Here is an 8,444-nt window from a genome sequence, read left to right as displayed (position 1 = left end):
GCTTTTATAACAAATGATCTTGAAAATAGACCTGGAAGTCAAATTTATTAACACTTACGATTGATCTATACAGGCCATGATATCTTAGGACCAAAGAACTTTCTTGTAGTCTAACATCTTTTTTTCGAATGAATTGAGAATGATTGATTTTTAGATAACATTTCTTCGAAAATTAATCGATTAAAAAATCTATTTATCAGGAACAACTTTCTAATTTAAAATGTTGTTCTATCTCATACTATTTATAGACTACAATTCCATAATTTTTCGGGTCAAATGACCCACCAAAAATCATGTTGAAAAAGATACTCCTATCCTGCAAAAGTAATTTTCAGCACCATGGTGTCAGTTTTGCGTGGTACAGGTGATAATATGAATGTCAGACCCCTTGGTTTCTTACCCCTGCCCCGGCAAATATGTGCAGCGTTGCTGGATTCATAAATATTCGAAGCGAATTACATAAATGCCGTACCGAAATAAATCCGGTAACTTCGGTACCGGAAGTTAACAAAAAATTTTTGTTCTCCCGTCTATTTTCGAAGCCCTACGTAATTTATTTCTATACGGCATTTATGTAATTCGCCTCGGATACTTTTGCAGAGTTAGTATCCAGCAACGCCGTACATACTTGCTGGTACAGGGGTGAGACACCAACGGATCTGACATCGTATTCTCACTTTTACCCACCTGTACCACGCAAAACTGACGTCATGGTGCTTAAACTTACTTATATATGAGCATCTTTTTCAACATGATTCCTATTCGGAGTTGATTATTAAATAAGATCAAATGCGATACCAGAATATGATATCCTCTTTCAATTTGAGTAATTTTTTAGCAAATTTTTACTGATGGTACAATTTAGGAAATTTTCGGTTCTCTCGATGAAAATGACGGACTATGTAGAGTGATTTTATATGTTTTCGAAATCAATGGTGACTATTTTCTGTACTATAACATTAAATAGCATCAGAATATTGTCTTTAATAATGCTAACATCGACAACGAACATAACATAAATGTCTGTAGGCAGCCTATATCTGCTAACAATGTAGCATAGCTAACGCTTGGTTAGACACTTATCATACCACACATTACATTATATACATAATGCCATGCCATCCATGCCACTTTACCACGTTCGAGTTCGTTCGTTTACCACAATCTACTACGGAAGCCTGAATGGCTCACTGTCAATTTATGAGAAAGTGGCGCTACACTAGTTAATTTTTTAAATGTGTACTACCCACAAGTATAAAACCAACTAGATCATTTTCAACAAATGCACTTGTGACTTATGGTATTATGGAAACAAACCTTTTTGAAGGTGTCAGTCGATGCTGACTATCCTTTAATTTGCCACTACCAAAACTGTCTGGAATTATTAATAATTGTATGTCCGGATTTAATAATATTAAATATGTTTTTAATTTGTCTTAGGTTGTTAGTTAAAAATTTTCATTAGTATTATTTAAAAAATATAATGCTTTAATAAGCCTTTTTCCTCAGTAGATTAAAAAAAGATGTAATAGGATCCGTGCAGTTGTTGAAAATGAACTAGCTGGTTTTATATTTGTGGGTGGTACACATTTAAAAAATAAGCTAGTTAAGCGCCACTTTCTCATAAATTGACAGTGAGGCATACAGGCTTCCGTACAGTTATATCTCACTGCTATATACATTGTTCGTTTACTTCTAGCTCATCGTAGTAGCTTTTTCCGACTCACCCAAATGTTACTACTATGCTGACTGACTTGACTTGTATTTTATTTTATAGTTTGAGTATGAAGCAATACTGATAATTTTGTGTACTTTTCTGTTAGTGCGTTTTTAACGTTACATATTTAGTTAACGTGACCATTTCTAAGTCGTTATTTATATTTTCAATTACACTAAATTTGTTTGTACAACTTGTTGAAAAATATTACTCAGAATAAAAATAAAAAATAAAATCGTAATTTTATAAGTAAATATCCGCATTCAATGTTTCCAAATTTTTCAATTTTTATCATATTCAGCTTTCTTTACATACTCTTTTTATTTGTCTTCCATTTTTATATGACAAATTGGAAAAAAAAATTGACTAGTTTTCTGTTCTTCTCTCAAAGTTGGAATGTATCTCAATGTCACAAAAAATGCTCGTTTTAAAACATTCTAAGTGTTACTATTATAACATAACATATGATGAGTACGCTTAGAATGTTTTAACTGTGGCACTTTTTTTGACAGTGAGTGTACGTGTATTCACGTACATGAAGTCAAAATGAGAACCTTGTGAAATATGAATTTGATTATTTTTACCGTAAAGCCATGTTCTGGGAAATCGCAAAAGAATACACTAGAACAGGGCTTCTTAAACTATGGGTCGCGACCCCATTTGGGGTCGCGTAGCAAAATTATGGGGTCGCGAGAGGTAAAAATACAATTTAACAGAAAATGTTTTTTAACTTGTAAAATTATTGTTATAAAGATAAAATAACAATTATCGTAGATAAATATATCATAAAATCTTCTAGTTCGGAAAGATTGTTTGTACCTGCATTTCTATTAAGAGTATTTTAATAACTTGAATAACATTTACTATGAATTATGAAATGTTATTGGAATTAATAAAAAATATAAATTTATTTTTGTCAATCTCTAAAAGCCGAAATAATACCGAGAAATAATTATCAACAAAATTTCTAGGTATTATTGCTGAAGAAACAGCTTTAACACATATTAAATCTCAATATCGTTCAGCGATAAAAAAATGTTGAAGAGGTCTTACGTCCAGCAGTTTCAAACATTCCACCAAGATTTGATTTGTTATGCAATAAATAACAGGCACATCCATCTCATTAAATTTTTAACTTATACTTTAATTTAATACTTACCACGCAACTACTTGAATATATTCGAGAGAATTAAGACGGTCAGAATCCACTTTTATTTTTGAAACTATAATAAATACAATTTTAGAATTTTTTTTGCATTTTTTAATTTTAGATTTTTGTATGTTTCAAAACGAATTCTAAACTTATATATTTTAATATGTATATGTATATTGTTACCTAATAAATAAATCATCAATTTTTCTTTTATATTTGTATGGGGTCGTCAAGAAACTCGCAATCATAAATGGGGTCGTGAATTACAAAAGTTTAAGAAGCCCTGCACTAGAAGAAAAGAATTGCTAAGATACGAGATTTTACGTTACAAATTACAATAAGCACTTATCTTGACTTATAATTAACAAAGGAAAATAAAACCTGTTATGTTTTAATTATAAGTAATATTATTTTAGATATTAGAAATAAGTATTCGATTTTTTCGTGTTATACAAAACCACCAATACCAAGACTAAAAATTTCTCATCTTTATGATTAGTCATGGTCTTACTTTTTTTTGAAATTTTTTTCGACCATTCTGACATTCTTTTAGTTACTAGAAAACTTTAAGATTAACGTTTTTTCGAATTTAGATGTGTATATCACAGTCAAAACTCTTAGCCGGTCAAAAGTTATTTCAACTGGAAAAAAAAAAACAGGCAAAAGTACTTTTGACTGCACAGGTTGGTCTATAGTAGTTTTACCTGAAAGGCATTGGTTAATAGTGCTTTTGACTGTAAATTTGCGATCAAAAGTGGTTTTGCAAATACTTCTGGTCAAAACTAGTTTTAATCCCTAGAGGGGAACCGTCATGAAAAGCCTGGTATTCAATAACTCTGATTAAAACAACTCGGTCATTACAAATCTGATAAAAACAACCTGATGCCAAAACAACCCCTATCAAATCAGCTCAGTACAGAAACTCGCATTTACCCTGACACTACATTCACTCACTGATCGGCGGACTGGTCATGATTTTCATGGGATCATGTTAGCAAGGGATCATGTATTTTCGAAAGTATTTTCTAGAATTTTTTTTTTTTCGAGAATGGACACCAAAGTTTTGTCCTAATTTGCGCTCTCACGGATAAACAGTGACGTTTACGAAAAAATGTTTCAAACAGAAGTTGTTAATTATTTTATAAGAAACATTTTTTACATTTAAACTTTTGTTCTATCTCAACGGCTTACAAGATGAGTCTTACAGTCCAAATTGACCTATGTTGCTAATTTACGAACTTAGTCTCACTTTTTACGTCCTAAGTACGCTATAAAAATTTCATCTTGATATCTCACTTCGTTTTTTAGTTACCGTGTATACATACAGACGGACGGACAACCAGAAATGGACTAATTAGGTGATTTTATGAACACCAATACCAAAAATTTAATCGTAGCATCAATATATTTAAGCGTTAAAAACTTGGGATTAAACTTAGTATACCTTGATATATATTACATATATACAGGGTATAAAAATTATCATTACAAATGATATATATTTTGTAAATGAAAAGGATCAGTTTTTAATTAAAAATTTAAATTGAAGTAACAAAAGTTTTTCGCAAGTTATCATTTTCATTATTATCATTATCTAAGTATAGTAATAGGTAGGTACTACATTGTTGTATTGTATTGCACGTACAATCGTATGAACAAAATAATACACATCACATATGTATGTGTCTTATTATATATAATCGTGGGCATGGAAAGATTCAAGCCAATAGTCTTTTAACCAGACACAAAATGGATCGTATTGCTTCAAAATTTTAAAGCCAATGGCGTACGGAACTGATCTGCTGAGGCATAAGGTCATGACAGATCTCAAAAAATTTTCATTACGATACATTTTAAGGTGATTGTAAACCTACAGTATTGTAAAAAAGTTTTGGTTTATTGCACGGTACATACATATAAACCAAATACATGCATTGTAGTCAAGTAATATGTTATTTTTCACTTTACAATACCAAGCAACTACAAAAATATATAAAATATTTTGTGCAAGGGCTACTTATAAATTTGATAATATAGATATCGATCTGCAATCATCAATACTCTAACTATAGTCGTCTCTGTTCATCAAATGATGGATCTTCGATGAACTAATAATTAAATTAAAATTTTGTTGTTATATCATCGACAACCTTATATTTTTTTGGTTTTATTATAAACTACAAGATTGTCTAAATATTTTAGATAGTTTTTTATCACAGTCTTTAGATTTTTTGATATAGAAATATCCAATTGACAAGAAACCTATATAATTCATCATTTTTTCAGCCAACTTGGAACTGAGATCAACATTTGTCAGGGGATAATTTTCAGTTGACTGTTTTTAAACTTTTGGCTAGTCAAATAACTATATGGCAAAATTATTTTATGGTTACGACATATATGTATATATTATATAAAATAATACAATAGCTTCCTTTAAATATGTGTATGTGTCGCGTCGTTCGGAGCTTTACTTCCGTTTGTTGAAGACATTCGTAACCCAAGGAGATAATAACATATCCGTAAAGATAAAGAGGCATCATCATCTGATTGTTCTCCATCTATATTACGATCTATATTTATACTATGTTACATATTATTATTTTGTAGTCGGATTCTTTATAAATAGCAATCACACTCATATAAATGATGTACTCTGAAAAAAAATTATAATAATGACAACCTCATCCCGAAGTTAGCCGTTTAAAATTGAGATAAAATAAAAATACTTTCAAACAATTGCCTAACGATTGGAACAAGTACAGCTAAATATTTGTATTTACAATATTATAGGATTGAATTTAAAATATGAATCCATTGATACAAAATCACTGAAGTTAAATAAACAAAAGCATTACTTCTATGAAACAGATTGATTTTAGTTTAAAGTCATGCATTTTATTCATAAAATTGTAATTGGTTGGAATATATAATAATATAAATAAAGCGAATCGATAAATTAAAAGAAAATTTCTTTACGTTTGCTTTAAATAGAGTATTTGGTTATGAAGATCGCATATCTATCAAGTCTAGTCCATATGTGATTGAGCCAAATACGTGAAGATTGTCATTACTAACTTACAGAAAGTTTGCAATAAACTTATTGATCAATTTTATAATATATACCATTTTTTGGTATATATGCAACAAGCATCAAATCAAATAGAATTTCTGAATGATGTTTAATACGAAAATTGATTTTTTTCTAAGATCATATCATATTTTAAGAATACTCCCCCATTTGTCGATGCTTTAACTTCGACGTTAGAATATTTTCAAGTCAAAATTTAGGAGAAACTTGTAAGCAAATTTTAAATAAAATTATATCAATGTATTTTGAGATAAAATTGTGGGTACACACATTTATGCGTACATATCCTGTGGTAAACTATCAACGTATCAAAATAGTAAATAACGGAATTTCATTAATTTTGCTAAATTTTTATTTTTATATGTACGTTAAATTTAGAAACTTTAATGAATCGCACATTTTTTTAATCAAACATGCCATTTTTAAGAAAACTTAAAATATAAGTTTCTGTGTTTCACGCGCACTCAAAATTGAAATTTCACACAATTCAATAAAATCATGTTTTGGTAGTATTTTTGTTAAATTTTGATTTTAATGTAAGAAAAATGAAAATCATTAAACAGTGTTTCTCTTTTAGCTCACCCAAATTATTTCTAGTTGAGTATTTTCCATTCGCATGAATCATTAGTTCAAATAATAGTAAAATGCATATGGCCAGAACCTTATATTTACTTCAACCTCCGTTTTTTTCAGTACTTAGATACTACTTTTGTAATATATAGGCCGTGAGGCCACAACAAAGGGAAATTATGATGATTTTTTTGTATGCCATTGGCAGGCTAAGAAGAGTTTAGGAAAAAAGAAAAATGAGCCTTTTCATGTTTCGATGATTGTTTGTCAGTCCTTTATGTTGAAAAAAAGTTCTTGGCAAAACAGTTCTTAGCTTTTATTTATTTTTTCCCAATGACTTTTTTAACATATACATAAGACAAACAAAACCGTCAATACAAGAAAATCGAAGAGACACGAGCGTTGATTAAACCCTAATTTTTCTTAATAACCAAACTTTCTTTTGTCAACCAAACAGATGGCAAAAGAGAATAACCAAACAAACAAAAATAATAGAAATTTCGCTTCATTATTAGCTCACGGTCTTATACACTTAGCATACATAAATATATTTGTAGACTAAAAATGTTATTGCGAAATAAAATGTTGGAACGGCAGACTTATACTACATATATGTACATTATACATATAGGAGACGTTATGGTTGGGTCGTATAAACGTGGGTATCGTTATATTATTGGGCGACTCTTTGATGAGTGCTACTGGTTCGAGTCAAATAAAAGTTGTCTCACTATCTACATCGCACACCGGGTGATTAGTTATAACACTCCACCCTTTTTTCTTTTTAAGGTGCGATTAATAATTATAGACGGTAAGAAATGTATGGCGTTTACTACAACGCTGGTATGGTACAGGGGCAGATACTATAGTATCTATATCAACATAAATAATATAACAGTGTTGAATTGGGCTATCCACCAGAAGTATTGTGATATCGTCAACCAATATGTGTGATGTGATATCGTCCGCAATAACTATTGCTGATGTTACTATTCCCTCAATGATCAAATCAGGACGGCGTTTACATCGATACTGACATAGTGATATCCACAAAAAATTTCTTATCGAAATATGAAATATACCTCTATATATCAAAGTATATTAATTTTAATCCCAAGTTTATAATGCTTAAAACTATTGATGCTACTAACAAAATTATGGATAGATTCATATAATAATTATTTAGTACAGTACAACTAAATCACTTACTTTTTACTAAAACCTAAATAATATAATTAGTAAGGAAATATTTATAAATAGGCAACTTGTATTACATTAATGTAATTGTTTGTCCAATAATGGATAAACTATTATACATGTATTACTTATACGTAGTACAGGTTGCCTATTTATTAATTTTTGTCAAATGAATAAATAATAAATTTTTGTTTGGTGTAAGTCAACTTGATAAATAGGCAACTTGTATTGCATTAATGTAAGTGTTTGTCCAATAATGGATAAACTATTATACATGAATTACTTATGCGTTGTAGGACTCACCCATCGTCTAAACCGTGAAAGATAGAACAAAAATATAATTTTTAAAAATAATGAAAATATGTCTCAAAAATGTGGCATCAATAGAAGATTACAACTACGAATAACTGATGCTTATTTAGATTTTTATGAGGTCGCAGTAAATGCTATTACAAATCGAGCGTGGGACTTAAAAAACAACAAAAAATATATAATGGTCTATTTAAAAATCCAAAGTTGGATGCTGTATCTACTAAGATGATGAACCAAAAAAAAACTTTATCACCTATTTTTTCAAAATTTCGCACTCAAAGGGAAATCGGGAGGCGGAACGTTTAAAAATGCACCCTGTACATGATTACAACTACTTATACATATATATGCATATACATACATAGTTTTAAATGGCAGTCACACTCCTTCGGGATATCACTATA

The sequence above is a fragment of the Chrysoperla carnea genome, chromosome 3 (genome assembly GCF_905475395.1).
Source record: "Chrysoperla carnea chromosome 3, inChrCarn1.1, whole genome shotgun sequence".
Taxonomy (NCBI): Eukaryota; Metazoa; Arthropoda; class Insecta; order Neuroptera; family Chrysopidae; genus Chrysoperla; species Chrysoperla carnea.
The sequence above is the reverse complement of the archived record's forward strand: the minus strand, read 5'-3'. Positions refer to the sequence as shown.